Below are 11310 nucleotides of genomic sequence, written 5' to 3'. Positions count from 1 at the left end.
AGTTAGGTCCTTGAAGTATGTAGGGCAAAGTTGGACTCTGTTGCAATCTATGCTGCAGTAGCAAACCAGTGCAATAAGGGTAGCAAAACAACTCTTCTGAGGGAAGATTTCTGTCGCAATTGCTACCCAAGTGTTTATTCAAGGTTGTGTACAGAGGAGCCGCTAGGAAGGGTTCTGGGGTGGGCAGTAGCCTGGGTCTTTTGGTTGTAGCCCCGGATAGAAGCTCAGGGGCTACAACCAAAAGACTAGCTAGTCCAGAATCCCGACAGTCCAGAAAATATTTGTTTTAGGGGACAGGCTCCTAGGTGACAATACATTTTAATAACCATTAATTTCCATCATTGGTCACCCTCAACAAGTTCTATGGTGGTAGTAAGTGCTTGATTAAAAATCTATATTGTATAGAACCTTGAATGGACATTAGTTTATTTGGAACTATTGTACTTAAGTTGTTTCGGTTGCTGCTGTTATCAACTCACACCCATCCTGAAGAAATATCCTGCCTTTGGCCTGCGCTACCAAAAGAGCCGAAGTAGATATACCGTTCGGGTCATGCCTGTTCATACATAACAGGTAGTAATGCCTTTCTGGGCTCCTAATAATTCCTGAATAAAGGCATTCTGCTTTGTTACCCCAATTGCGGCCCGGGACCCCTATGTCTCAGCTCCGTTTAGTCCTACTGGTGCAAATTTTGGCACTGGAAATTGCCTCAGTCTTTCTTGGAATTTAGACCTCCAGTTTTTTGACAAATCTGAAAAATCAATTTGCTGCCTGGGCCCCTTCCTCGTGATGGAACCCTTTCAAGTTATTCTCACCATCACACTTGCGCCTCAGGAGCTGAGACTCCATTGGGTCAGACTCTGCCCCTTTGCCATTAAACAAATGTTATACTTCATATCATCCAATAGCTTACCATGTTATGTAACCTGCAAGTGCCCTGAAGAAAACTGTTCTGTGTGTGGTGCAATTCTCTACACACCACAATAAAAAAAAACAAGCAGGTAAAACCTGCCACTCACAGCAGGGTCACTAAAACGCAGATGGCCAGGCTGGGAAGAAAACACAGTGAAAAGAAACAAGCTTGCACAAAAAATATTATACTTCAAAATCAGAAGCCATCTATCTTCAGATTGCAGTCTGAACCCTAACATTAATCTTAGACATTTCCCATCACAAATTGATTCCCGCAGGAGGCCTCGTAATTTGGCAAAAAAGATTATAGGTCAAGAGATTGGGATGTTCTGAAACATGGATATAAATGTTGCTAAAACAACAATTTTATTAAGGAAAGGTAATTAATACATTTCTATTTACTAATGCATAACACCAGGTTAATGATCGCAGCCCTGAAATTAGAGCTAATAAATAAAGAATATTCTGCCTAGAACTCCAACCCCAAATACCATATGGTATCCTATTGCCATTTAAAACCAAGTAACGCATCTACGACCCTTTCAGTTCTCATGAGGGATTTTATGTTTCCCCCAACAAATACTTAAACCAATTGAAATTTCTGCTTTGTCCCACCAAAATATTTCTCAAGGTCACAGCACTTCATCTGGAATATTCTATCAGGGCTTCCCTTGGTATTGGCGACTGGTGTGTCTGCACCCCCTGTGCTGCATTAGGTGAAAAGATTTAAGGTTTGTTAAAAATCGTAACATCTTTCTGCAAGTGCACTTTGCTGCAGATAAGAAATGTCCACCAGGACCTTAACTGCAGGGGTATGCCCCGTGATATGTTATCCTCAGATTGGAGTGGTGATGTATATTGCTGCAGCCAGCCTGAACAATTTATTTTACGTTACTGCATTATGGGTAAAAAGCAACTTGAGTGTGTGCATCCTTATGTAGCAGTATTGCCATAATATTGGTGCAGTCACTGCAAGCATGGACATGTTTACTTATACTGGCATTACAGCATTACGTGCAAAGCCGACACAATTGTGTCAGGTGGGATCAGCGGCATATATTGGTTTAGCCAGTTTGTGCATGTCTTACCATGGCATTAGTGCATTATGGGCACAGCGACCATGGGTGTGCTCTTAATTGGGATACATGCATATATATGTGCAAGCTGCATTGACCTGTTTTCTTACAGTTACATTATTTGCAATATAGGCAAAGCCAACATGAGTGTGTTCTTATATAGCAATGTTGCCATACATTGCCACAGCCAGTAAGAAATGGTCTTCTTACAATGACATATTTTCTGGGCAAAGGCATCTAGAAAAGGATTTTGGAAAATGGTACTGTGCACTTTCAGTGACTTGGCTTATGGTACCCTAGAAGTGCTTGGAAATTATATGGTCTTTTACCCATTTATTTAGCAGGAAGTGTACTGTAAAATGCATAATTTTAACACTTTCTCAGGGGGAGAACCTCCCTGAACTGACATTGGTTGTTTTAGACTCCTTCAAGCATATCCGTTGGAAACATTTAAACACCACCAATGAAAACATTTGCCGGTCCACACTGCCCCTCAGAAAAGCATTTCCATGTAGGAGGATCATACTTTTCAATTGTGAAAATAAGAGAGCTGTGAGACAACAAATATCGGGATCTCCTGGTGTACGGCTCCCACAGTTCCTCCTCGGAGGATAGCTCTCCTCTAGCATCCTAGCTGAGTTGCCTTTGAACTCCTGCGCTGGACCGTTGTACTGCTTTGGTCCAATCACATGCCGTGAGAAGCTAGACCGCTCATTCTGGTTCTCTAGATTGATCCTCAAACTCCCGGTCATCCTCTTCACAGTAGCAGTTTGTAAACAACATACAACATACATTGTCTCCTCTGGTATTTCAGTCTTGTTAAGTACTTTAGGTTGACTTACTTGACAGAAAAAAACATTGGCTCTATTTAGAGAGGGGGAAGGAGGATTTCATATTGGAGAAGGGGTTGGGTGTATTGAAGCAGGGTGGTACTGTGTTCTCTGGGAATGGTCGTCCCCAATCCCATAAGGGGATTCCTTCCCCATGTGATCGTCCCTTGGTGCACCACCCCCAGGGGGACTATTGTACTGTGGACGCACCACGCTGGCCCCATGGGAAAGGTCTCACCCTAGTGTTGAAGGGACGACCTCCTCAGATTTTCACCCATGATATTGCTTTACTCACCTTGACCTTGTGCAGCTGCGTCAGGTCCAACAATGCCTCCTACTGCCACTAAGTTAATCATGCCTGCCACTACCTCTTCTGCTGGGATGCAGGTGTTGTCTGCTGGTGGGACACCTCATGTGCTCCTGCATGCTCATTCTGGTCTGTCAGCTTCTCCTCTGGTGGCTGCTTCAGGCCTCCCCATTTTTTTCTTGACCTCTTTTTTGCATTGACATTTTTTTTGTGGCAATCCCTGCCTGTTGCCCTTGCAGGTTGTATAGGGTAGCCCCATGGTCTGACATATAGACTATCATCATGACCAGCTGTTACTTGGTGAAGTTTGGTGCACAGCATCCTTTCGTGCCTTCTTGGCCACCTTCAAGTTTGCTGAATGTCATTTTGGAGCTCTGGATGTTGCTGGATGGAAATGGAAGGCCTTTCAGTTGTCCTTCTGTGTGGGATGCATTGACCCACTAGGCTCTGCCCTATGACATCACTGTGTGCTGGTGGCACCAGAACCAGCGAAATGGCCGCAAAAAGCCCTATGCGCGCTAAACCTCTGAGAATTGCGCAGTGAAACCAGAAAGTTGGCTGCCAATCTACTTTGCCTGTGTCAGCAGAGGAACAGGAGACCACACTGCTAAAATCTGTCATTGGGCTGCCCACAGAGTGAAAATGGAAACTTCATAAAAGGCAGTGCGTTATGGCCAAGAAACCCAAGGGTGCTGTAAAATCCTTTTTCATTGGCTGCTGAAATTTCAAAATAATGGTTCAAACATCAGAAAAGATCCAACATCCTTGCTGGGTGTTACTGTATTTAAAGAAACCACATAAGTACACAATGTCAGGAGAAGCAGATTTCATCACAAGAATATCCACATTTAAAAAAAGGTGCTTTCCTGGGAAAATCTGTCAGATATGGGCGCACTACCGTCGGGCGCCTGTAAGAAAGCTGTCATTTAATTACACTGGAAACTTAAACTTGTACAGTAAAATCAAATGGTTGAAATGAAGTGACTTGCTATCAAAAGCAATATAGGTTGCCACTATTTAATTTCTATGTTTAAAAAGACTGTAATTAAAGATTTGTTTGCCTGTTTTCAAAATTGTAACTTTAATTTCAACAAAGACAATGTCACAATTTACTTTAAAGTAACCTGATTCAGCAAAACTTCAAAGAAGCTTCCACCAAAGGGAAACACACCACCCTTCTGCTTCCCACCAAAACACCAGGAACTCCTATTTAGGTGTTAATGAAGAGGGGAGGAGATTTTGCTCTGATGCTCTGGAGAGAGACAAAAGACTCCCTTGATTGAAAAGATATGCAGATGCAACTGTCAACAGAAACTCCTTCCAGGGGAAAGAGGCAGGGATTGCTCTTGGACCACCAAAACTTTGGAGGTGGGACTGACAGTTATGTGTATTGTTAAAGCACAAGAAAGTATATCTTTGAAAAGGACTGACAGAGGACTGTGTAAAATTGTAAACATTTGTAAAATAACAGTATTGTTAATATGAAAATTCTGGTCACATTGTGAAACTACTCCGAACTCTGTGCTATATTCAGGGACAAGACTACAGAACTTGTGGTTTTGTAGCAATTGCGGTGATGCCAGAAACATGAAACTTCACATGGTTATGCCCAGATGTCATGCGCACATATGTGTAAAAATGTGGACTAATCTGACATTGGGTACCGGACCAAAAGTGTGAAAAATTGCCAAATCTAGACCCAAGCTCTCACTGTGACGGGGCTCGGATGAATACTTGCTCCAACAAATATCTGAAATAAATATGCTATTGCTGTTAAGGTTGCAAAATTGTAAATATGTCTTGTATGAAAAATAGATTTCATGTGCAGAAACAAAGGGGAGGTACGCCCTGGATCATCAAATACAGCGTCATCATGACACCATGTTTTCTTCTCAAATCAGGGGAGAGGAAAGCCCCTAACCAATAGAATACCAGGGGGTGTCCTAGTAGAAGTCAGTGTACCCACCCATTTAGAAAATACATAAATAGAGATAGCTTAGGACCTAGAGAGACACACATCCACTCACCATCCGATTGCTGGCGAAACACTTTGCAAGAGAAATCCATATTCCAGACTCCAGAACTTTGAAAGCATAAAGGCCCACTTCCAAAGCTGAACCATTCTCAGCTTGGCCTTTAATAAATCCTGAAACCAGATTTTACCCCAGACCTCCAAGGGGAACAACAAAAAGAACAGCCTGGCTGAGCTGTGCTACTTTCTTGCTAAGAATTCTTGCCAGAATCCAGAGATCCGACCCAGTAGAGCTGAGCTGTGACCAGATAGCAGCGAACCAGAACCAACCCGTCAGATCCAGTCCAATGTTTCTGTGCAGTGTCCAGAGTGCCGTGCTGAGTGCAGAACCAGAGCCCCTTGAGTCCAGTCCGGTGTGCTAGCAGAATTCCAGTCCAGAAAGTATCTCTGACGGGTCCATTCCAAACAGCGGTAGTGAGTATCCATAGCATAGGATTGTCTCTAGCATATGTATTATCCATAAGTCATCCCTATCCAAACCCACTCTCCTATATCCAGAACTGCATTGTAGAAAATCTTTTGTCTTCCCTGAATCTTTCTTTCATCCCTATAGTCCTTTGGTAATAGTGGTGCTAAAATCATCTGTGCGCTAATATGTTTGCTGAAGAAAGACAAGTGTCTCGGCGGGCAAAACCAGCCAGAGGCGTCGCTGGACTGGTGGCTGTGCTGTCGTGTAGTTTGTGGCTTCATAGTCTCCTTAGTATAAGAAACCTTGTTTGTAATTTTAAAAAGCGCAACCTTGTTTTACAAATTTTGACTCTTTCTGAAAAAAAACGACCTCTACAAAAACCTTCATAACTTCTTCAATGTGTATGATAGAAACGACCTGTAAGTGTCTACATGAAGCTAACATCCTCAGCTTTCCAACAAACCCAAAACCGCATCCCAACTCCTTATAGTTGTTCCGCGATCCTGCTTACCACGTGCGGAAAAGTTTGCCACACATTTTTCGTTTGGCTCAAATCTATAACGTGTGAAACAGCTGTACATTGCATCCGACCACAGAATTAAGTTTTCAACCCGCTAGTTACTCAATAATCATTGATAGTGTTTATCTGAAACTATACAAAGTGGCTCCCACTAGTATTAAATCCATTTTAGTGAATTAAATCCAATTTCAGTGTTTTCACCATTCATTTAAAGCCACATTCAAAACTTATTTTGATAAGTTGCAATCATTCCTGTTTTTCTCTGTGTTTGCTGGGGAGAGTTTGGGATTGATACTGTATTTGTTGAGTGTGTATTCCTGAAACCTGTTTTCTCTCCTTCCATCTCTTTTTACTGCATATTGGGGGCATTGAGTAGTGTGCAGGGGGAAAGAGTGATCACTTGCATTTTGATTGAACCCACACAAAAGTATTATTTCTATGCTGCATTATTTTTCCTACCAATACTCTGTGTGATTAAAGAGAGTTATTGCGACATCACCCCATTGGTGATCATTGTATAAACCATTAAATAGGTGGATATATGTATATATATATTGTGAAAATACCTAAAATAAATCTTTTTAACTTTGCAAAACAGCCTGCTTCCTGGTTCAGTGTGACCGGGGGGATTCAAAGAGAGGGGCATGATATAAGGGTATATCATTCAGAAATAAAAGAACTTATAGACATAAATAAATAATTAAGGGTTCTAGCTGTGCATCACACGCTAGGCATTGACTTAGGTGGAGTGCCGGGTTGAAATCACTTACAAGATTGGGGGCTCGTCCGGGATTTCTGAATAAGACAGTGTGCTAACTAACAGGGTACATAATCCCTGTTGGGCTACCACGCTGTGTTACACTGTGCAAAGCACCCCTCAATAGGAACGCTCTAAGGAATTGGTCTGTTTTGCAAAAATAAAATAAACTCCTGTAAGTCAGAAAGGAAATCAATATTTCCAGAATGGCGACCTTGGTAGAAATTAATGTGGCTAAAGAACACCTAATGCATACATTATTTATAAGGGGTGAATGGACAGAGCAGGATCAGAATGTGTGGTTGCAGGCAATCACAGAACAGACCACTGCAACAGGATTAGACATATGGCAAGATCAGGGTCCATTACATGTGGCACTGAGTGAACTATATATGGCCCCTAAGGTAAAGGAAGATCAAAGCAAGATTGCCAAAATAGCGGCATATCTGAACCTCCATATTGGAGCAATACAGGACAAATATGCCGAGGGCCAAGATCTGGCAAACAAGCAACTGCAGGCATTAGAAAAGGCCCAAACTGATCTGGACTCTGTAGAGCAGAGGCTGCAGAGAAGCCACGAATCAGAAAACGAAAGTAGGCAGTACCTAACCAAAATAAAAGAAGACATGGGTATCCTGCAGCAGGAGAAGGTAGAACAGGATACCAAAATGCTGGCCTTGCAGAAGGAGTACCAAGAAAGTTTGGACTCTCTACTGCAGAGCCAGACAAAGCTGGAACAGCAAATCCATTTCAACAGGGCATGCGCAGAGCAGGTAGTCACCCTGCAAAGCTGCCTAGACAAAGAAAAAGAAGAGAATAATAAACTAATTCTGAAAGGCCTGGACACCCCGGCAGAATTTGATGAAGAGCGCCAGAAAGCTGGTGCGCTCCAAAGACAGAGGGACGACCTGGCTGCACAGAGGCACACTCTTGCTCAGGAAAGGGACACCTTAGGCCAGGAGGTCAGTTACTTAAAAGAAAAGATAGAAGAAAATCACCTGGCCCTTCAGGGACTGGGTGACCTCCAAAAAGACCATGGAAAATTGTTAGAGCACACCAGGAGGGTGGAAGATGCTCTAGCAAGGAAGGACCAGGCCAGTATGGACAGGACTCAGGAGGTAACCCTCCTGCAGCAAAAACTGGCCCAGTACTCTAAAACAACACAGGAAGCACACAGAGAAAATGAGGCTCTCTGTGAGAACAATGACAGGCTCCACAGACAGGTAGCTATGCTATAGCAATTGATAGAAACTAGCATGACCTTGATAGAGGAACAGAAAGCTCAGGTTTTTGCATGGCAACAGGGAGCAGGGGCTGAGTGAGATGAGGTTTGCTGGGAAAGGGAAACACCTGAGCATAACCTCAGGAACCCTAGAACCAGAGGCCTTCATCTCTTCCAATCCCTGGATTCTGCCACCCACATGTCCACTGGCGCACATGAGCCAAGGGCCAAAGGGATGGCAGACTTCAATCCAATGAGGAACATGGGGCTCATAGACCAGCACCTCCCAGGAATGGATGGGCCGGCATCTGGGTATGGGTTCCCAAGTACTGTCAAATTTAGTGGGGAACTCCATAAGAGTAGGCCCACTAAGAGTATCCTGAAAACCTCTGCCCAGCTAGGACAGTGGGGGTGGAGGGGGTACTCATCAAATCCTGGGAGCAAGGAGGGATCAGAAGACTCCTCTGAGTGCCCCAGGACACAGGAAACTAGGTCCCCACATTCTGCCAGCCATTCCCAGGCTCGCAGAATCCGGGAGAGCCTAGTAGACCAGATGGGCACCTCTGGGAGCAGTGCCTCTGAGTCAGAGGAGGAGTGGACCAGGGTTACCCAAACCAAAAAGGCCAATAAGGTAAAAACGGCCTTGCTCATGGATCCCCTAAAGCAAATCAAAGTGATAAGGAGCGTCATCACGCCCTATCATAAGAACGCGAAGTATTCAGTTTGGGAGCACTTTGAACAGATGATGGAAACTTTCCATTTGAAGGACAGCAAAAGCTGTATTCAATATGTGAAATGGACCTTCTCTCCAGAATACTCCAGCTTCTTTGCGGGGCTGGAGGACCAAAATCATTCTAGATGATCCACCTATAGGGCGGCCATCTTGAAACATTTATCTGTGCACAGAAATCCTGAGGAGGCTCGCAAGGCAGCCTACAACTTGCAATGTGGGGAAGATCAGGCCCCATAAGAATTTGTTCAGGAATTAAAGCGTGCCTTTGCGTAGACCATCAGAAGGGTGCGCACTGACAGCAAAGAGTTTGTGAATACTTTCTTCCACGCTCTCCCCAAGTACATCATGACCCAGCTAGTGAGAGATTTTCACGAGAAAAGATCACTAGACTGGGCCATTGAACAGGCTGCATGAATTTATGAGGTGCAAAAGCCCACAGAAAACAAAAATAATCCAAAAAGCCCCACACCAACTAACACCCCTGCTGCTGCTAAGGTGGCAGAGGTGAAGGTTGCCCCCATTTTAGATTTAGAGATGGGGGGGCCTAAAAACCTGCCTGCACAGAATCAGAATAACCCCAAGCCCAGAAGGCACTCGGGCCAATCACAGTCAGGGAGCCAGGGAGGAAATCCCACAAATGGGACCCCTAACTCTCCTGACTACATCAGCCCCCGCTATAAGGGGAATAGACCCATCCTGGGTTATGTGTGGACTCCTCCAGCCCAAGGGGGGGTCCAACCAAACAGCAGCTAACCCAGGGAACTTCCCTCCTCACTTTCCCCAGGAGGGCAGTAATCCCCAAAATATGGGACAGAATTTCTTCCCCAGGTACCCGCAAAACTTTCAACCCCAGAACAATCCATCCTTCTTTCCCCAATTTCCTGAGCCCAGAATGCCTAATCCGGGAGAGGAGAGGCGAAGGGTGGAAGGGTATCCAAACTTCACTAACGCGGGGTATTTTGGGAGAAGGGATAGCTACCCTTCCCGGGATCAGCCTAGGAGAGAAATGAGAACCCCATATCAGCCTGAGCGGGTGTCACAACTAGAGCGCCAGGACCAAAACATGGCACAGGATCTGAGTCGCATGCTGAGGGCTCAACAGAACCCTCAGATGAGCATGCCGGCGCAGAATGCCTCAAACCCCGGACCTGGTGCTCCAGAGCAATGACGGGGGAAGGACCCCGACAATCCACCGGTTCCCTGGGAGGAGGCACAAGGGGAAGGGGGGTGTAAAGCCTTGGAGGAAGCTTCCTTCCCCACTTGTAAAAAGCCCCTGGAAACCCAGGAACCAGAACCAAAATCTCCTGCCCCTGAAAGTTTGCCGCCCAAGGAGCAGAGGGGGGGTAGGAGAAATAAATAACCCAAAAAGACCCATTTTGAGGAGGAGGTACAAATCTTCCAAATTGAAGGAGAGGGGTCCTCAGAGGATTCTGGGAAAAGGATCTTCTCCTTCAGAGATGGGGGAACTCCTCCCAAAGAAAAATGGGTCCCAAAAGATCCAACTCCAGACTGGGTAGTGCCGCCCATCATCCAACCCCAGAACCAACAACATGAAAATCCCCTGCTTCAAACCCATCCTGGTGACTGCCTCCAAAAAGGGTGGGGCAGCCCAGAATCAGAACCAAGGGAACCCAAAACTTCTCCCATATCTAGCTGTCACATTTTCTTTTCAGATTCCCAAGACTTCAAACAGAATCCTGCCCAAATCACCTCTCTATCAGTGTCCAAAACCAAGAAACTAACCCACCAGTTGTCCAAAAATGTACATTATCTGTGCCCCCTTGCGGAGAAGGAGGGAAGATTCTATGCTCCGGTCCAGATAGAGAGGGAGTGTACAATTTTGGCACTGGTGGACACGGGATCCCAAGCTACCCTTCTGTCAAAAAGGGCCTTTGACCAACCTGATTCGGGACGGGGGGAGAAATACCAAATTCCTCTCACCCTTCTTCCTGGACAACTTCAGAACTTCGACGGGAAGGAAATTCCCATTGAGGGGACTGCGGATTTGGACATTAAAATTGGGCGACAGAAGGTGAAGCACCCGGTCATGGTTGTAACTCGAGAGAGCACCCCTTGTTTACTAGGGAATGACCTCTTGCGAAGGTTGTCACCCCTAATAGATTGTGTAAACAAGGTCCTCTGGACCCATACTAGCCGACCAATAAAATTAAAACAGAGTGCCAACCATATTAGTTTAAACGGCACATGCCACATATTTGAGCAAAAATCTGACCAAGTAGAATTTTACTTCCAGAATAACCAAATCCCAGACGTGACAGTCATAGCAGTAGGACAACAAACTGGTGATGGGGGGTCCTCTCTATTTCTGAAAATCAAGCTTCCTTCCAGTCTAAGGTGGTATTCCACACTGGAAGGAAACACTCTGAAATTCTTTACAAATTCACAATCCGAAATTCCCACTCCTACAGTCCAGAAAGATGAGAAATCAGCTCAGAGCCTGGCTGATGTTCAGAAAATTGGAGAGCAGTTGTTCATCCCTGTTCAGTTAAAT

Source organism: Ambystoma mexicanum, chromosome 7p (genome assembly GCF_040938575.1).
Source record: "Ambystoma mexicanum isolate Mex_15411 chromosome 7p, UKY_AmexF1_1, whole genome shotgun sequence".
NCBI lineage: Eukaryota > Metazoa > Chordata > Amphibia > Caudata > Ambystomatidae > Ambystoma > Ambystoma mexicanum.
Note: the sequence above shows the minus strand (reverse complement) of the source record.